We start from the raw sequence: 20,227 nt of genomic DNA, 5'->3' as shown, positions 1-20,227 counted from the left end.
CCTTCTGCTCTGGAGTATTACAATATCTCTCTGTACTGTTTGATGGGGTGGATTTGTGCCTTTGCATAGTGGAAGTATCTGGTCACAGATTCCACCTACCACCACTGGTGGGGGGCAGAGCAGGAGCTGTGTATCCTGGGACTGCCACGATCCTTGGCAGCTGTGCCTGACCTTTGGTAGCTATGCTGACAGAGCCTGTCTCGGTTTGCCCACTCACCACCGCTGTTTTAAACACTGTATGCTCCAGTGCTCTGGCTGAGGTCCCTTGCTCTGGCTGATTGGCAGAGTCAGTGTGCCAGGCAGGTGCAGGGGTGCTTTCTTTCATGTGTGATCCTAGGGGTGCTCCTGCTTTGCCCTCACTTTGTTCCATCCTGGGCTGCTCAGCTTCATGAATATGCCCCCACAATTGGTTTGCCTCCTCGATGTGGAGATTTCCCAACGGCTGTCAGGGAACTTGGAGAGTGAAGGCATTCCTGTGGAGGACAGCTTCCTCCTCCCTCCCTCTCAGGCCCACATGCAATCCCATGCCCCAGGTGACTGCAGTTGGGAGAGGGAGGGAATATCCACTTATCTCCTTGCACTGCCTCCTGGAGGGTCCAGGGCCTCTACCTTCAGACATATGGCTGTGTGGGTCTCTCAGACATTTGTTGGATTGTGTGAATGTCCTCTGTTGGTTTATAAATGTCCTTTTCATTGTATCTTAGAAGGGAGAGTCTAAGGGAAGAGCTCACTCTGCCATGATGCTGACATCACCTCTCTCTAGACACTAATTTTTTAAATGGGAAATAAATTTAAATATATGTTTCTCCAAAATGCACAAATGGCCAATGAAAAAGCCCATGAAAAGATGCCCAACATCATTAGTCATTAGGGAAATGCAAATGCAAATCACAATGAGATACCACTTCATATCCACTAGGATGGTGATGATGATGATGATGATAATAATAATAAAAGGAAAATAACAAGTATTTGTAGAAATTGGAACCCTCACGTGTTATTGGTGGGAATTTAAAATGTTGCAGCCACTGCAGAAAACTTCCTTTAAAAGCTAAACATAAAGTTACTATGTAATCCAGCAATTCCACTCCTAGGTGTATACCCAAAATAATTGAAAATAGGGACTCAGATATTTTTTTCCCAATGTCCATTGCAGCATTATTCACATTAGCCAAAAGGTGGGAGTGATCTAGTGGTTTTCTTTGTTTTGTTTTGCTAAGGAAGACTCACCCTGAGCTAACATCCACTGCCAACCTTCCTCTGTTTATATGTGAGCTGCCGCCACAGCATGGCCGCTAACGGACAAGTGGTGTAGGTTTGTGCCTGGGAACTGAATCCAGGCCGCTGAAGTTGAGCACGCCAAAGTTAACCACTAGGCCACCGGGGCTGGCTCTGATCCAGTGTTTGTTGACAGATGAATGACTAAAGAAAATGTTGTATATACATATAATGGAATATTATTCGGCTATAAAAAAGTAATGAAGTATAGATACATACTACAACATGGGTGAAATTTGTAAGTAGCAGCTAAGTGAGATAAGCCAGACACAAAAGGACAAATATTGTATGATTCCACCTATACGAAACATCTAAAATAGGCAAGTTCATAAAGATTGAAAGTATATTCAAGGTGCTGGGATAGAGGGGAATGAGAAGTTATTCCTTAATGGTTATGCAGTTTCTGTTTTGGGTGAAAATATTTTAGAAATAGACAGTGATGATGGTTGCACAACATTGCAAATGTAATTAACTCCACTGAATTGTACACTTAAAAATGGTTAAAATGGTAAATTTTTTTTTTAAAGATTTTATTTTTTTCCTTTTTCTCCCCCAAAGCCCCCCAGTACATAGTTGTATATTCTTCGTTGTGGGTCCTTCTAGTTGTGGCATGTGGGACGCTGCCTCAGCATGGTTTGATGAGCAGTGCCATGTCCGCACCCAGGATTCGAACCAACGAAACACTGCGCCACCTGCAGCAGAGCGTGCAAACTTAACCACTTGGCCACGGGGCCAGCCCCTAAAATGGTAAATTTTATGGTATTTATATTTTACCACAATAAAAATAAATACTTTATAAAAACAGATAATTTTTAAATGTAGGTTTTTTTATTTTGTTTTGTATTAGTCACAGATGAAATAAGAGAAAACAGCTTCTTAGAATCAGTCATACAGTGATTTTGTTTTTATTTCTTTTCTTTCTTTTTTTTTTTTTTTTGAGGAAGATTAGCCCTGAGTTAACATCTGCTGCCACTCCTCTCTTTTTGCTGAGGAAGACTGGTCCTGAGCTAACATCCGTGGCCATCTTCCTCTACTTTATATGTGGGATGCCTGCCACAGCATGGCTTGCCAACCGGTACATAGGTCCCCACCCAAGATCTGAATCCGCGAACCCCTGACTGCTGAAGTGGAACATGAGAACTTAACCACTGAGCCACCAGGCTGGCCCCCAGTGACTTTTTAAAATTTTGGTTTTAAGCTCCGTAAGTAAAACAACACAATTATTTTAAAAGTGAATATCATATAAATCCCAAAGCATAGTGTGTTACAAATGAAGTATATAAAATAATGATTGTATGATTTTGTACATGAGCCCCGAGTCTCTTTGGTGCTAGGAATCAAATAACTCTGCTGGCTTTCCTTGTACTTCTCTGACTCTGCTCCAGCTACATTATCTTTTCAGCCTTCTAGTCCTCTGCTCTTGCTTTAAACTAGTCTGGTCCTCTAGCTCCTGTTTTGGCCGTCTTCTTTCTTTACATGTTCTCCCTGTGCTATTGCATCCAATCCTAGTATGATGTTGATGACTCCCAAATCTATATCTCTAGCCCATCTTTTCTTCTGAGCTACAGACCATGTATCCAGTTATCTTCTTCCACGGATACACCTCATACTGAACATGTCCCAAACAGAACTCTTTATCTTCACCCAATCTCACTTCACTCAAGCTGCTTCTCCTTCCACATTTTATTTCCTATTTTCATGGATGGCGCACTGTCCACTCGGGTACACAAACAGCAGCCCAGAAATAGTTTTTCCCTCCATCTCCCTAATTGTCCACATCCATTCCATTACCAAATCCTATTGAGTCAACTCCCAAAATACAGTTATAATCTATCCACTTTCCTCCATCCCTTCTGCCATCACTCTAGCCCATATATAAGCTGACATGGACTTCTATAATAGCCTTCCAACTGTTTCTTCTCTGATTCAGGGTTTAATACCTTGGGGTTCACAGACCCCAATGTATTTGTGGGTAGAATTCAGAGGGTTCATGCAGTTCACTGGGAAAAAATTATACCTTTATTTTCATTCATCTGTATCTAAAACTTAGTATTTTCTTTCCGTGAATTTAAGCAATGAACCACAATAGTTGCAGTACTTGTGACTTTATTGTCAATGGAAAATGTAAATATTTTTATATCACATTACATTGTTGCAATGGTTAAAAATATCACTTGTATTCATTAGTTCTTTGAATTATGGTACTTATTAATAACACCCACTGCGAGATCTTCTTATTTAAGTTTAAAGAAGCACATATAATACTATCTTATACTTAAAAATATTTTGATAACTGTATTTTAAAACAATCGATTTTGTATGTAATCCTATATACAGACAGCCCTCAACCAACTTACGATTTTTCGACTTTACAATGGTGTGAAAGCCGTACAAATTCAGTAGAAACCGTACTTTGAGTTTTGAATTTTGATCTTCTCCAGGGCTAGTGATATGCTGTGTGATCCTCTCTCGTAATGCTAGGCATTGGCAGCGAGCTGCAGCTCCCCGCCAGCCACGCAATCACGAGGGTGCACAGCCAATACGCTTACAACCATTCTGAACCCGTGCAACCATTCTGGTTTTCACTTTCAGTACAGTATTCAATAAATTACATGAGATATTCAACACTTTGTTATGAAACAGGCTTTGTATTAGATGCTTTTGCTCAACTGTAGGCTCATGTAAGCATTTTGAGCACGTTTAATGGAGGCTGGGGTAAACTATGATGTTCTGTAGGTAAGGTGTATTAAATGCATTTCGACTTACGATATTTTCAACTTATGATGGGTTTATTGGTATGTAACCCACTGTAAGTTGAGGAAGATTTGTATTTTAATAGCTTTCTTGAGATATAATTCACATAATTTCCCTACTTAAAGTATATAATTCAATAATTTCTATATATTCACAGGGTTCTGCAACTATCACCATAATCAATTAAAAATTTTTTCATCACCCCAAGTGGAAACCTTGTACCCATTAGCAGTCATTTCTCATTTCCCCACAACTTCACCCCCTTGTCCCAGACCTAGGGAACCTCTGATCTTCTCTCTGTCTCTATGGATAGTTCATATAAATAGAATCATATAATACCATGCATTTGTGTGTGTGTGTGTGTGTCTGGCTTCTTCACCTAGCATAATGTTTTCAAGGTTCAGCCATGCTGTGGTGTATATCAGTACTTCATTCCTTTTTATGGCCTATATTCCATTGTACGGATAAATCATATTTTTTTAATCTATTTTCATTTGATGGACATTAGAGCTTTTTCCATTTTTTTGGTTATTATGAATCATGCTGCTATGAGCACTCATGTACAAGTTTTTATGTGGACATAGACTTTCAGTTCTCTTGGGGATATATTTTTAAACTTTGAGGAGCCGTCAAACTGTTTTCCAAAGCTGCTGGATCATGTTGCAATCCTACCAGCAATGTAAGAATGGTCCAGTTTCTCCACAGTAACAATTGTTATTATCTGTCTTTTTGAGTGTAGCCAAACTAGGAGGTCTGAAGTGCTATCTCATTGTGGTTTTGATTTGCATTTCCCTAGTATCAACTGGCTACTGATATTGAGCACTTTTTTCATGGGCTTCTTGGCCGTTCGTATATCTTATTTAGAGAAGTGCCTTCTTGAGATCCATTGCCCACTTTTCACTTGGGTCGTCTTTTTGTTGCAAGAGTTCTTTTTATATCCTCAATACTATTGCCTTATCAGATATATGATTTGTAAACATTTTATCCTATTCTGTATGTTATGAGCTTAATTGTGCTCCCCACAAATTCATATCTGGAAACCCTAACCCCTGGTACATCATTTTGTGTCTGTATTTGAAGCTAGGCCTTTAAACAGGTAATTAAGTTAAAATGAGAAACCCCATCCCCACACCCCCAGGATGAGCCCTAATCCAACCTGACTGGTGTTCTTGTAAGGAGAGGAGAGGAGGACACACAAAGAAACACCAGGAATGCATGTTCACAGAGGAAAGAGCATGTGCGGATATGTGCAGATGGTGGCCCTCTCACAGCCAAGGAGAGAGGCCTCAGAAGAAACCGAACTTGCCAGCACTTTGATCTTGGACTTCTACCTTCAGAACTGTGACAAAATAAATTTCCGTTATTCAGGCCATCCTGGCTGTGGTGTTTTGTTACGCCAGCCCCACAACTAATATAGATTTTGGTATTGGGAGTTGGGTGCTGCTGTTTCAAATGCCTAAAGTTGTGGAAGTGGCTTTGGAATTGGATAATGGGTAGAGCATGGAAGAATTTTGAGGTGCATGTTAGGAAAAGCCTAGAGCACCTTGAGGAGACTATTGGTAGACATATGGACATTAAAGGTGCTTCTGGGAAGGCCTCAGATGGAAATAAGGAATGTGTTATTGGACACTTGAGGGAAGATGATCCTTGTAATAAAGTTGCAATGAACTTAGCTGGCTTGTGTTCTAGTGTTTTGTGGAAGGTCGACTTTGTGAGTGATGAACTTGGATATTTAGCTGAGGAGATTTCTAAGCAAAGTCTTCAACGTGTGACTTAGTTTCTCCTTGTTGTTGTTAGTAAAATGTGAGATGAGAGAGAGAAATTGAAGAAGGAAATGTTAAGCAAAAAAGGAACAGAATTTGCAGATTTGGAAAATTCTCAGCCTATCCGTATTGGAAAGAATGAGAAAGTGGTTTCTACAGAGACCACTAACGGTGTGATGGGACAATCACTTGATGAACAGATTCTGGATGTGACTCAGGGATCTAATCAGCCATTTCAGCAGAAGCCAGGAGTAGAGGGAAGGTTAAACCATCAGAAACATTGCCAGCCCGGGCTCATGGGGACAGATATCAGACAAGATGAAGGAAGGCTATTGGACTTCTGGGATTCTAGAGGAAGGGACAAGAGGGCTATTTTCTGGCTGTGAATGTGCATTATCCTTCGAGAAAAGGGAAAAGTAACTCTGAAGGTGATTCAGAGGTTCATAGGGCTGCCACTCTCACTATGAGCCCACGAGGCACAGGGCCTAGTGGTGAGGCTGTCTCTTCCTCAGTTGCAGCAGTCCAGGCTGCCCAGGGCCTTAGGGGTAGAGCTGCCACCTGTGGCTGAGGGGGTGGGGCCGCCACCCCAGTGGGCCTGAGGACAGAGTATCAGGCCAGAGAATATTATTCTCAAGTCTTAAAATCTAATGGAATTTGCTATGGTAAATCTTGGACTTGCTTGATACCCATGACCCCTTTCTTCTTCCAATTTCTCCCTTTTGGAATAGGGATGTCCATCCTATGCCTGTCCTACCATTCTATTTGGGAAGCAGATAATTTGTCTGGTTTCACAAGTTCGCAGCTAGAGAGGAATTTTTTGCCTTCGAACGAATTGTATGGGGCCAGCCCTGTGGCCAAGTAGTTAAGTTCACGCGCTACACTTTGGCGGCCCAGGGTTTTGCTGGTTCAGATCCTGGGCGCGGACATGACACTGCTCATCAAGCCATGCTGAGGCAGCATCCCAGATGCCGCAGCTAGAAGGACCCACAACTAAAATATCCAGCTATGTACTGAGGGGCTTTGGGGAAAAAGAAACACACACTCACAAAAAGAATGAATCCTATCTCAAGTCTCTCCCACACTTAATGTAGATTATATTTTGATGACATCTGGGACAGAAAGCTGGAATGGGCAAGACTTTTGAGCTATTGGGATGGGGATGAGTGTATTTTCTGTGTGAGACAGACATGAATTCTGGGGATCCCAATGGTGGAGTGTTCCCCCAAATCCATTTGTTGAAACCCTAACCCCCAGTACCTCAGAAGATGCCTGTTTTGGGAAATAGGCCTTGAATGAAGAATTCAGTTAAAATGAAGGCATTAAGGTGGGCACTGATCCAATCTGACTGGTGTCCTCATTAGAAGAGGAGATTAGGACACACCAAGAAACACCAGCGATGCAGGTGCACAGGGGAAAGGCCGGGCGAGGATACAGAAAGAAGAAAGCTGTCTGCAAGCCAAGTAGAGAGGCCCCAGAAAACAACAAACCTGCTGGCACCTTGAACTTGCACTTCTAGCCTCCAGCGATGTGAGAAGATAAATTTCTGTTGCTTAGGCCGTCTTGGCTGTGGTATTTTGTTATGGCAGCCCTAGAAAGCTAGTACATGGTAGCTTATCTTTTTACTTTCTCAATAGTGTCCCTTAAAGCATGAAAGATTTTAAGTTTGAGGAAGCCCACTTGATCCATTTTTTCTTTCATCACTTGTCGTTTTGGTGTATGTCTAAGAAGGCTTTCCCTAACCTTAGGTGATGAAGATTTATTCCTATGTTTTCTTCTCTAAAAGTTTTGTCACTTTGCATTTAGGTCTATGATTCATTTTGAATTAATTTTTGTGTATGGTGTTGTGAAGGGGTCAAACTTCATTATTTTTGCATGTGGGTCTTGAGTTGTTCCAGGACCATTTGTGAAGACTGTTCTTTCCCTCATTGAATGGTCTTGGAACCCTTGTTAAAACTCAAATGACCATAAAAGTCAAGGTTTATTTCTGGAGTCTCAGTTCTATTCCATTATTTTATGTGTCTTTTCTGATGGCAGCCCCACACTGTCTTGGTCTTGATTACTGTAGCTTTGGACTAAGTTATGAAATCAGGAAGTGTGGTTTCTGATGTGTGAAATCAGGAAGTGTGATTTTTAACTTTGTTCTTCTATTTCAAGACTGTTTTGGCTATTCTCAATCTCTTGCTTTTCCATGTGAATTTTAAGACCAGCTAGGATTTTGATAACGATTCTGTTGGATCTAGCTCACTTTGGTGAATATTTCTATCTTAACAACGTTGAGTTTTCTAATCTGTAAAAATGGGATATCATTCATTCATTTAGGTATTCTTTAATTTCTTTCAACAATGATCTGTAACTTTCAGAGTACATAGTCTGTGCTGCTTTTGTTATTGTTTTGTTAATTTAGTTTTTGCATAATCCTGTGTATTTTATTTCAGGCATTTAAACAATTATTCTGAGATAGGATCTATAGAGTTCACCAGACTGTCAAATACGTTCAAGGGACAAAAAAAGAAGGAGAAAAATTTTAAAACTCTGCTCTATGTTGCAGCCAGAGTGATTTTTATAAAATTCAGATCTGATTGTTTCTTCACTGATTAAAACTCTTAATTGGCTGCCCATGGCCCTCGCATAGAAGTCCAATTTCCTTAACATAGTTTGTCAGTTCCTTTAAGCATTGTCACTGCTTGCCTTTCTGGCCCATCTTTGCATCTCTGCCCCATCTTCACACTTTGTGCTCCAATTGTGGTAAACTACTTTCAGATCTTTGAAAACGCCCTGCCTCTTCCTTCCCTCCAGATCTGTGCATGTGCACGTCCCTTAACCGGTAACCTCTCTTTGCTGCAACTCTTGGCTTCGCTCGTGCCAACTCACTCTTCAGGTCCCAGGAAGCCTTCCCTGGCCCTGACGTCTGGGCTGGTGCTCCCTGGGTGAGCTCCCATGGTCTCCAGTGCTTCCACTGACAATACGTGTGTTAATACTTGCCTGTCTGCTTGTTTGTATCCTCATTAGATTATATTCTTAATGAAGGCAGGGCCTCTGTCTTTTTACTCTGTTTTCTTTTGTGCCATGTAGGCAGGAACAGAAGTTGGTCTGGAAAGACATTTTTAACCCTGATGTGTTTTATTATTCTCAAGTTTTTGTATTTTACTCATTTCTGTATATAATACCAAGATTTCCTCACATTCTAGTCTAAAAACATAGCGATTACCTGTGATTTTTTTTTTTTTTACCTTATCACTAAGTTGCAATTAGTTGTCAAACTAAACTGAATTTTTCAGTGTATTTTATCTCAAGTTATTGTTTGGCTCTACATTTCAACTCTCAAAATTAGAAAATACCCTAAATTCAACCAACCAATTTTGCTAGTTCCAGTTCCACAGCATTCCTGATAGATGGTCACTCATCTTCTGCTGGAATACCACGAATGACAGACAGTGTGTTGTTTCACTCTTGTAAATTTCTTTCACCTTGTTTGGATTAAGAAAGGCAAAAACAGGATTTTCTAGGTTGAACAAGAAGATGAACGTAGGACTGAGAATCCCGCTAGATGTGTGAAACCGTCTGCTTCTCTATGTTTAGGTTTACCTTCTGCTACTTGTGGAATTTCAAACTACGCACCAATCCGCTTAGCTACTTATCTTTTTTTTTTTAAAGATTGGGAACAGTTCCATAGTTGTACATTTTAGTTGTGGGTCCCTCCAGTTGTGGCACGTGGGACACCGCCTCATGGTGTCCACGCTCAGGATTGGAACCCAGCGAAAACCTGGGCCGCAGAAGCAGAGCGCCAACTTAACTGCTCAACCACGGGGCTGGCCCCTGCTTATCTTTTTATTCTTTGTTTTACGTGAGGGATCTGTCAATGTCATCCACTAACAGTTGTACAGATGTTAGCCGTACCATCTACTGGAGCAATCAAGTCAGCAAAGGTTTCATAAAATAATTGCATCTGATACTATTTTTCAATTTGAAGACTTCCTCTGTCTTTATTTTAAACAACAGAACATTTATAAGCCATAATGTAAATAAGTACATGATCACACTGGCAGGCTGGCTGTGGTAACTCGGCATTGAGGTGAGGTCCCGTGTGAAGCACAAGGACCCATGATGAAGTAAAAATATTGCATTTTTCAATGAGTCAAATATCGCATCAAAACAAATTATAAAAATTGAGTATTATATAATTATTTTTAAATGTACTTGAGGAAAGATGGTTTAATGCGGGACAGTGAAGAGGTATTGTGGGAGTTTTCTAGGTTTAGAAATAGATTTTACAGATTCTTTTTGGCGTAACAACTTATAATATACCTTTAAATTTTAGGCATGATTAGGATTATTTAACTGTATATTAAGGAGATACTCAAAGATTATAGAACTCAACCTCTCAACGCAAAATATTCATGAGTTTTAGTCTCTTCTTGGTCTCTCTCTCTCTCTCTCTCACTTGCTGAATTTGAAGATCACTTTCTTTTGGACTCATCCTATGTGTGCCTGTACATAACCAAGATCCTGGCCTCACCCTCAGCCAATAACTGGAACAACTGAAGATTTTATGCATTTAGACTTACATGTTCCTTTTGTGCTCCAGGTTGAGTTACGGTATTCTTTTCATTTTGTACTTCCTTCCAATCTTTTTTTAAAACAAGTTTTCTTATGTAGATTTTATAGATCATACTATAAAGATGATTTTACTGTACTTTCTCATTTCACAACAAATTTTTCCTATATATGTGTATATAGGCACACTAATATGATGAAGGGGCTATGTATACAAGGATGTTTGTTGCAGGATTATTTATAATAGCAATATGTACAAAAATTTATGAATGTTCGTCAACAAATATTTGTATCCTAAACACATAAACAAATATTCAGTAAACAAACATTTATACTACAGAATCTTATGCAGCCATTAAACAGAATGTAGTGAATCCGTGTGTATTGATGTGGGCATACGCTGGCATAGAATTTGTTGTTATTTGGACTATGTGACATCCGAAACCCCTTCCTATGTTTGGACAGCCTGATATCGCGTGCGTCTCTTTGGGACCTGGGCTTTTCTACAGAAGCCAAAAGATTAGCAGGCAGGCACTTTCCCAGACTCCTGGCAGAGGGCATGTGGGCAAAAGTTAGGAACATGCCCGACCTTTGCTAGGACTTTGAATCTCAAGAAATGACTCAAGAAGCAGGGTATGTAGAGTTCATGCTGGTGGTGGCAGCAGTAGCAGCTGTAACAGAAAGAACATTTGTGTTCTGGGGTAGCAGAGTAATGGTGCATTAACAAGACTCTTCGATGTGACTTTTCACTGACTTTTAAAATCGGTATTACATTCAGTTGGTTCAAAATTCAAAGAGAACAAAGGATATACAGTGAAAAGTCCCCCTCCTGTCTCCTGTCTGTCTTATCCCTGTCTCCTAAACACCTAGATTTCTTTTCCAATGTTATTAATTTTGTGCATATCCTTTCAGGCATATTTTATGGACATATATGACAGTATGCATATCTTTCTCTTTTTTCTTTCTTTTTTACCAAAATGGCAGCATACTAAATAAACTGCCTCTGATCTTGGAGCACATTCTATATGAGTATTGTTAGGAACCTGTTCATTCTTTGTTTTATAGCTACAGAGCAGACATTGCATAAATGTATGTAATTCTATCAGTTTCTATCGATGGACATTTAGGTGTTTTGCAACCTTTTGTTGTTACAAACGATGCTGCTGTGAATGCTCTTGTACTTGTGTTTTGTCATATCTTTGCCAAAATATCTGTAGGATAAAGTTCTCAAGGGTATGTACATTTGGAATTTTGATGAGGTGTTACAGATTGCCCTCGGGAAAGGTTATACAATTTGTGCTCCCACCAGCATTGTGTAGTGATGCCATTTCCCCACACTCTTCCCAAAAATGTGTTATTAGACTTCTTGAACTTTGCTCTGACTTGATTTTGACTTTAGTTTTGACTGCTTAAGAAATCTTGGTTCCTGCACATTTTCTGAACTGGTTCTTGGCCTTTCCAACAAATTCCTTTTTCTGCTTAAATTAACCAGAGAAAGTTTCTGTTAAGTTCTGAAAGTTTACAACCAAGAACCTAGATTGGTAAGATGTCTAGGATATATTGTTGAGAACAAAACCAAGTTGAGGAATAATATGCATACAGTGATTCTCATTTTTATAAAAACAAAACAAATCGAAACAAGATCTACATACACATGCATGCCGGTGTCTAGAGAAATATCTGGAAGGATACATACTAGAACAGTGGCGGGTTATCTCTTGGTAGAATGTTGACAGACAAGTTTAGGGGAACACATTAACTTTCCAGTCTACACTTAAATATTGTTGGAATTTTTTACAATGAGCATATATTATACTTAAAAATTTTTTTTTCCTTTTTTTTTTCTTCTTCTCCCCAAAGACCCCGGTACATAGTTGTGTATTTTAGTTGTGAATGCCTGTGGTTGTGCTATGTGGGATGCCACCTTAGCATGGCCTGATGAGCGATGCCATGTCCACACCCAGGATCTGAACCGGCGAAACCCTGGGCCACCGAAGTGGAGTGTACAAACTTAACCACATGGCCACGGGGCCAGCTCCTACTTTTTAAAATTTTAAATAAAAAAACTAAGACCATAAAAACTCTCTCAAGGGGCTTGCCTGGTGGCATGGTGGTTAACTTCACATGCTCCGCTTCAGTGGCCCGGGGTTTGTGGGTTCAGATCCTGGGCGTGGACATATTCACCACTCATTAAGCCATGCTGTGGCGGTGTCCCACATACAAAATAGAGGAAGACTGGCACAGATGTTAGTTCAGAGATAATCTTCCTCACTAAAAAGAGGAAGATTGGCAACAGACGTTAGCTCCGGGCCAATCTTCCTCACCAAAAAAAAAGAAAACGAAAAACAAAAACCCACAATTCTCAAATGTCTCAAATCTACATTGCTGTGTTAGTTGGCTAGGCCATAACAAAATACCACAGACTGGGTGGCTTCAACAACAGAAATTTATTTTCTCACAGTTCTGGAGGCTGGAAGGCCAAGATCAAGGTGCCAGCAGGTTTGGTTTCTCCTGAGGCCCATCCTTGGCTTGCAGACAGCTGCCTTCTTGTTGTGTCCTCACATGGTCTTTTCTCTGTGGGTAGGCATCACTGATGTCTCTCTCTGTGTCCTAACCTCCTCTTTTTATAAGGACACCAGTCATATTGGACTAGGGCCCACCCCAATTGCCTCATTTTAACTTAATTCCTTCTTTAAAGGCCTTGTCTCCAAATACAGTTGCATTCTGAGGTACTAGGGTGGTTAGGGTTTCAACATATGGGTTTTGGGGAAACACAATTCTCCCCATAACAAGTGCCATTTAAAATTGGTAGAGCCTGGCCTCTTTTTTTTTTTTCCTTTTGACCCACTTCACCCATTTCTCCCACCCACTACCCCACACCTCTGGCAGCCACCAATCTGTTCTCTCTGAGATCTGGGATTGGGGGAGGAGTAGAAGAAGAGCACAGTTTACCCATCTTTTTCATTCTTATTTGGCTCAGTTTTTATGGGAAAATCACAGTGAGATGACAGTTTGATGAAAATTTTCTCAACATCGATGGGCACATGTAGTCTTTTGGCCTAATAGTTTGGGTCACAGGACTTGAGAATGGCGGGAGGCAGGAATGGCACTAGTATGTGGAGCTAGAGTCAACAGACATTTCATGAACCAGTGAACATTTTTATAGTCTGAATGAATTTGAAAATTTGCTGCAAAAGATATTGCATTCATTCAGGTAGAAGGGAACCATCTTTCAAAGATAATGTGACATTCCCCTGTCATATTCACATGGTTTAGGTCACAGATTTTGCCAATTACTGCATAGCCTTTAGTGTTTTCATCCCATATGGATTTTCTTCCATTTGCATCTCAGGCCAGAGGTGGGAGGGTAGCGTCTTTCTTTCTTTCCACGTGGGCTTATCCCTTTCATTTGGTGTCAGGACAAAACAAAGGAGCACAGACCATGAGACTGAATGTACCAGATTCCCAGAGAAGCCCACTTTCTGTAGTGTACTGTTTATTTATTTACTTACTTATTTACTTATTTATTTATTGGTGAGGAAGATTAGCCCTGAGCTAACATCTGTGCCAATCTTCCTTTATTTGGTGTGTGGGATGCCTCCACAGCATGGCTGGTGAGTGGAGTAGGTCCACAGCCGAGATCTGAACCTGCGAACCTGGGCCATTGAAGTGGAGTGCATGGAACTTTAACCACTCGGCCACTGGGCTGATCCCCTTTAGTGTACTTTTAAATCACAGAATTTATTTGTGTTCTCTCTCTCTCCTTTCTGTGGTCAATGACATGGGTCAAAGGCAGTTAGTCAAACCCTTGTAGAGAGATGGGTCCCATCACCATGCAGTACAATGGTCTAATTTATCTTCTGTCAAAAAGTGTATTTCGGGAACAGAGCTGAATATGGTGTGATGTCTTTTTACGGTCACTGCTGAAATATGTGTACGGCACAGATTTGTTAGGCTCGTTGTTTCATCTGTCTCTGGGCAAATATTGAAATTATTGTTTGCATGGATACTAAATACTGAGGAAACACGGGGGTGTGTTTTCTTTATTCTACTCTGAATTCAGCTAGCTAAAACCAAAATTATCTCTGAACCAGGACAAATGATGACCATGAAGACAGAATGTCTACAGGCCAGATGCTGGATTGCTGTTGAAGAAATAATGATTTAAATGAAGTTTATAGTAAGAAACAGAAACAAAAACCTCCTCCAGCCAGCAGTGGTGCCACAATCTATAACCTTTCGCTATTTGGGGCTTTATGGACAGCTTGCTAATTGCTCTGTCAATTAAGTGATGTAATTTAATTTCTTCTGTGGTATCACATAGTGGTTTATTAAAGACTCATAGGTAGCTCCTAGGCCATGGGTGACCAGCTCATTTGTTAATGCTGCTAACAATTTCCAGGCAATCTCTGATGATTTCCCCATCCTCCTAACTCCAAGAGGCAGATATAGACCTACTTTCTGAACCAGCCCCTACGTCTCAAAATTAAATTTGAACTTGTAAGAAGACAGAGTGATATCCATTCTCAAGATACTGTAGAAATGTAGGATCCTTTCTCCTAAGTCCGTTGCAAGTTTTTGCTATATGACAAAGCCCTGAACAGTATTCATGTATTCTCCTACGTGTAATTCTTTTCTTTCATTTTCTTTGCCAAAGAAGTACAGAACAAAATAACACATGAGACGAGGAAGGGAAGTGGGAAACTAGCAAGAAACTCGATGGGGAGGGGAAATTCCACCTCTGAAAAGAACTCCAGGCCGTGATATATCTCCTAGCACTTAGAAAGGCCCCTGTTTAATTTCAAGCCTGGAACCCTGAAAGCTAGATTGCCAGAGCAAATTAAAGAACTGAGAAACTTGTCTGAGCTGATGAGGAGGAAAAAATATCTTGTTGTTGGGCTTCCCCATTTGCCCAGGTGCCAGAAGTTGCTTCAATTCTCTGCATTGCCTTTTGAGAAATGCCAAGGCCAATACTTCCCTCTAGTACTTGGAAGTGGCTCTGAAACATGAGTCAACCAGAGTTACTTACGCAAAATAGCACATCTGCTTCACAGGTGGAGAAACTGAGGCATAAGGGTTAGGTTGACTTTTGTAAAGTCAAAAGGAAAGTTTAGTAATGGTTCAAGACTTTCTCACCTTTGTAGAACATCTCTATGTAAGTGTAGGCAAATTTACCTTTCTGAATGTAAATCTTAACCAACTGACTCTGTTACGTGAAGATATGAGGCTTGGCAAAAGGAAACATTTGAAATAGATTAAAAAAAAAATTGGTTGAGCCACAGCTCTAAAATGTAAAGAACTTTAGAAGTCATCACTCCAGCCCTCACAAGAAGAAAAAAGTTGAACAAACTTAAAATCAGTAACTTCTCAGACCCATCAGAGAACTGAGGTCACAGGACAAACACCATCCTCAAACTGGAGAAACAGGTGAACACACAGAATGTGGATCAGCTTCCCTGAAGTAGAAGCTGTGGAGCCAGTATTGGTAGGAAGACACAAAGGTAATTGACAAATTGCTGGAGGCTGAGTGTGGTCTAGTTGGAGAGTTAGAAACTCTTGGGACCCCAGTCTAAGGGAGGGGAGCCCCACACTTCTTTAATTTTTACCTCCAGGAGCACCACTTCTCATAGTGAAGACCTAAGAAAAGTTCCCTCTTGTTTGGCTGGGGGAGGGGAAAATTAACCATTTTGAAATACACCCAGGGGAAAAACAACCATTTGAAATACCTTCAAGAACATTCTGGTTTTTATAACAAAGTCTTACCATCAAGGAAAACTGCTTTACCAGAGCCTTATCTAATGTGGGAGAAGGAAAATAGCCAACTCCAGGACCCTTTAGTCTTCCTGTATCACCTAAGGGGGGGAAGCTGAGAAGCAGTTGTGAAAAAACACAACCCAGAGACACAGGCACACTAAAAAACTGAGACTTAATCCTCGGATTATAGAATGCTTCCCTCCCACCACTCTTTACCACCACGTCAACAGGGTTCCTGTACAGCAACAGTGGATTACAGCTGAAAGAACCGCAAGGTCAGACTCTATTTAAGAAGGAATTTTTAGGGAAACCCAAGACAATAGGGGAGACAAAAACAAGGACACTAGAGCAATTAGAAACTTCTGACACCTACAGCTATAGGAAACATTAAACACAGCCTAACTCCTGGCAAAATAAACATAAAATCTCACATTAAAGGCCTACTTATCTCAGTTCCTTTTACCCAATACATCATGTTATGGGTTTCAAGAAAAAAAATTACAAGGCATGCAAAGAGATAAAAACAGTCTGAAGAGACAAAGCAAGCACAGAAACCACAAATAGGGCAGAGATTTTGGACTTATCAGAACAGAAATTTAAAATAACTATGATTAATATGCTAATGGAAAAAGTGGACGACATGCAAGAACAGAAGAATAATGTGAGCAGAGACATGGAAGCTCAAAGAATCAAAAGGAAATGCTAGAAATAAGAAACACTAAAAACGAAGAATGCTTTTGATGGCATTCATTGGTAGACTGGACATGGTCAAGTTAGCAATTAGTCAGCTTGAAGGTATGTTGACAGAAACTTCCCAAAGTGAAATGCAAAGAAATAAAAGAACGAAAAACCAACAACACTAGAACAGAACATCTAAGAACTGTACACCACCAAGAGTAAACTCTAACGTTAAGTTATGGACTTTGGGTGATTATGTCAGCATAGGTTCATCTGTTGTAACCAATGTACCACTCTGGTCAGGGGTATTGACAGTGGTGGAGGGTATGCATGTGGGGGACAGGAGGTGTATAGGAATTCTCTGTAGCTTCCTTTCAATTTCTATGAACATAAAAATGCTCTAAAAAATATCCCTGTTTTACAGACAAGACAATGGAGACAGAGAGATTATATAACTTGCTGAGTTTTACCAAGGCCTACTAGGTACAAAATAGGGATTGGCACTAGAACTAGGGAGTCAGTTTGGCACTAGAACTTTTGTCGTTAACCAAGGCACTTTTCTTCCTTTTCTGAATCATGCTTCTTTTACCTAACAATGTATCTTCCAGATCAATCCATAAAAGTACCTATAGAGCTCCTTTTAAGGAATTTTATATTGCTAGACAGTAAAGTTGTTCCAATCTCTGATTTAGAAATAATGCTACATTAGTCTTACACATCACTTCCCACAAGTGTGAGAGTACCTATAGGATAAATTTCTGGAAGTGAAATTGCCAGGTTAACATGTACGTGGTTTTTTTTGATATTTGGAAAAACTGCTCTCTATAGAGGTTGTATCAATTTATACTGTTCTACGAATGTACATGTTGGAGACAACATGGTAAAGTAGGTGTGGCCACAAGTGAAGATGAGAACAAGACTTGGAAGGGGGAAGTTTATTATATTCGCAGGTGTCAGAGAGGTCACTGCACACTACACAGGGTCCAGGGGAAGCACCAGATTTAGGCAAAAGGCAGACGAGTGGGGGAAGTCTAGGGAAAACCTTTATTGGAGTCTCTAAGGGAAAGGCAAGACAGGGCAGAGTGAACAGTTTGGGATTGGCTAGTTTGAATAATTCCAGTGGGCGGGTGTTGGGCAATAGGAGTGGTCTCTAGTTGCCTTGCTATCTGGCCCTGGGACAATTTAGGGCAGAGGAAACACTGGCTCGTGTGTGCTAGATAGGAGGCAATTGGGGCCTTAGACTTGAGATTAGTTGGTTTGTATATGAAAGATGTGCTCTGGGGCAAGCCCTTTGCTATGTCTAAGAAAGGGCGAGTCCTGGGAGGGGCAGTCTCTCTCCAGCCAGCAAGCTAAGACGTCAAAACATTGCAAAATACACACAAAAAAATTAATGCCCGTACCTTAACTAGTACTGTATAGGACTGCCTATTTTCCCACATCTTCACCAACATTATAAGTTATTTGATCTTTGGTAATCTGATTGGTGAAAAATGACATCAGTTGTAGTTTTATCTGCATTTCCTTTATTGCTTATTTTTCTTCTAGTTTTCTCATTCACTAGACAACAAATATTAAGTGCTTACAATGTGTAATGTACTTATGTGTGCACAAAATGGACCAAGCCCTTGCCCTCAGAGAGCTTACATTTCAAGAAATGTGTAGCACCCACAGGGAGAAAACTACAAAACTGTAGAGAGACATAAAAGAAGAACTGAGTAAATGAAAAGATGATGTTGACAGATGAGAATAATCAATCTTAGGAAGGTAGCAATTATTACCAACTTGGTAGGTGTGGTACGAAATCAGTTTTTTTGGGAAAGCAGATGTGGCAACTTGACAAAACGTTACTTGAAATAATGAATAAATATGAACATTTTGAAAGATATGAGGATCTCTGCTCTACCAGATGTTAAAAAACATACTATAAAAACACAATGATGAAATCAGTGTGATACAGGTACAACAATCAGAAACAAATTCTAGTTTATATATGATGTGCCTATATGTGAGCAAGTACCATACTAATTGTTATAGTTTTTCAATACCTAAAAATCTGGCAGGGTTATTCCCCCAGTAGTTTTCAGAATTTATAAAAACTACATTAAAAAACAAAAACTACTTTTGGCTGTTTGGACCATGCTTCTTTGAATAAATTTCATCCAGAGAGTGGACATCATGGAGCCAGGTATCATAAGGGTTACCCACATATACCCAATGTTAACATGCTTAGGAAAAAACCCCCACAGTGGTCATGGGGGAGGAGTCTGAGATTATTGAAACTTTTATTTTTTTACTTATTTCTCTATTATTTGGGCTTTAAACTTATAATAAAAATCTATTATTTTTATAGTCTCCTACATGCACATATATAAAAATACATATGATAGAAAGGTAATGGCAGAAGTGATATGAAATATTTAACTTCTGAAAAAATTCAGTTAAAGCTGGTATGTTCTCTACTTAATCTTTCAAAGCAAAGAGGAAAGTACTATTTTTTACAATTTGATAGAAAATTTTTGTGTTTGCCAAGAGTCTTTTCTGAGCACTCCTTAAAACCAGTTTCAGTTCAAGGAGATGCACCTGCAAACTTCTGAGAATACTGTCTTATTACAAAGGTAAAGGAGATACTTTAAAAAATGCATCAAAGAGAAGCACTTTACATAATGAGGTGTGGTTTTAAAAATGTCAATTATGTATTCTGTACAAGCTAAATTTGGGTAAAATATAGCAGCATTCCATTTACAGTCTTATCTTTTCCAATTGAGGAGAATTAAGCACCAAAATGCACTGCTTAGCTAGATGACAAATTGGCTATTGAGAATCTAAAATACTTCTCCATAATGCTATACATCCATGACATACCCAAAGAAGTAGACTGAATATGAGACAACTCTTCAAATACTATCTCACCAATGCTAAGTTGACTCTGATCAGTATCGGAAGAAAGAAAAAACCTAATATTTAATTTACTCTTTCATAGTTTTTAATAAGCTACCATTTTCTTACTTGTACAGTAGTAACTTTAAAAGACAAATATGTACTACCAAATGTTAAATACTGTACGATTTATAAAAAATGTAATTTTAAGAATTTGAAGTAATAAAGGGAAGGTACCTACTTCAAATGAATTAAATAAGAAAATTCCACTTTTTAAGAAATTTAACCAGAAAATGGGAAATTTCCAATTTGTCTAAGGTAATACTAACAATTTTTACTGAAGCCAGAGACTTTACTATTTTTGTTGAAGCCTTCACCTACAGAGCTTTAAAAAATTAATTTCCAGTACATAAAAGGGTGCTAACCAGGGTGCACGACTAGGGGAAAAAGGACTATGCTAGAATGTGAAGTCATGAAGAAGAGGGATATGTCTTATTCATCTTTATATCCCCAGTTCCTAGCATAATGCCTAGCTCAAAGTAACAATGCTTAAGCAATGGTTGTTGCTT

The sequence above is a fragment of the Equus quagga genome, chromosome 6, assembly GCF_021613505.1.
Source record: "Equus quagga isolate Etosha38 chromosome 6, UCLA_HA_Equagga_1.0, whole genome shotgun sequence".
Taxonomy (NCBI): Eukaryota; Metazoa; Chordata; class Mammalia; order Perissodactyla; family Equidae; genus Equus; species Equus quagga.
Note: the sequence above shows the minus strand (reverse complement) of the source record.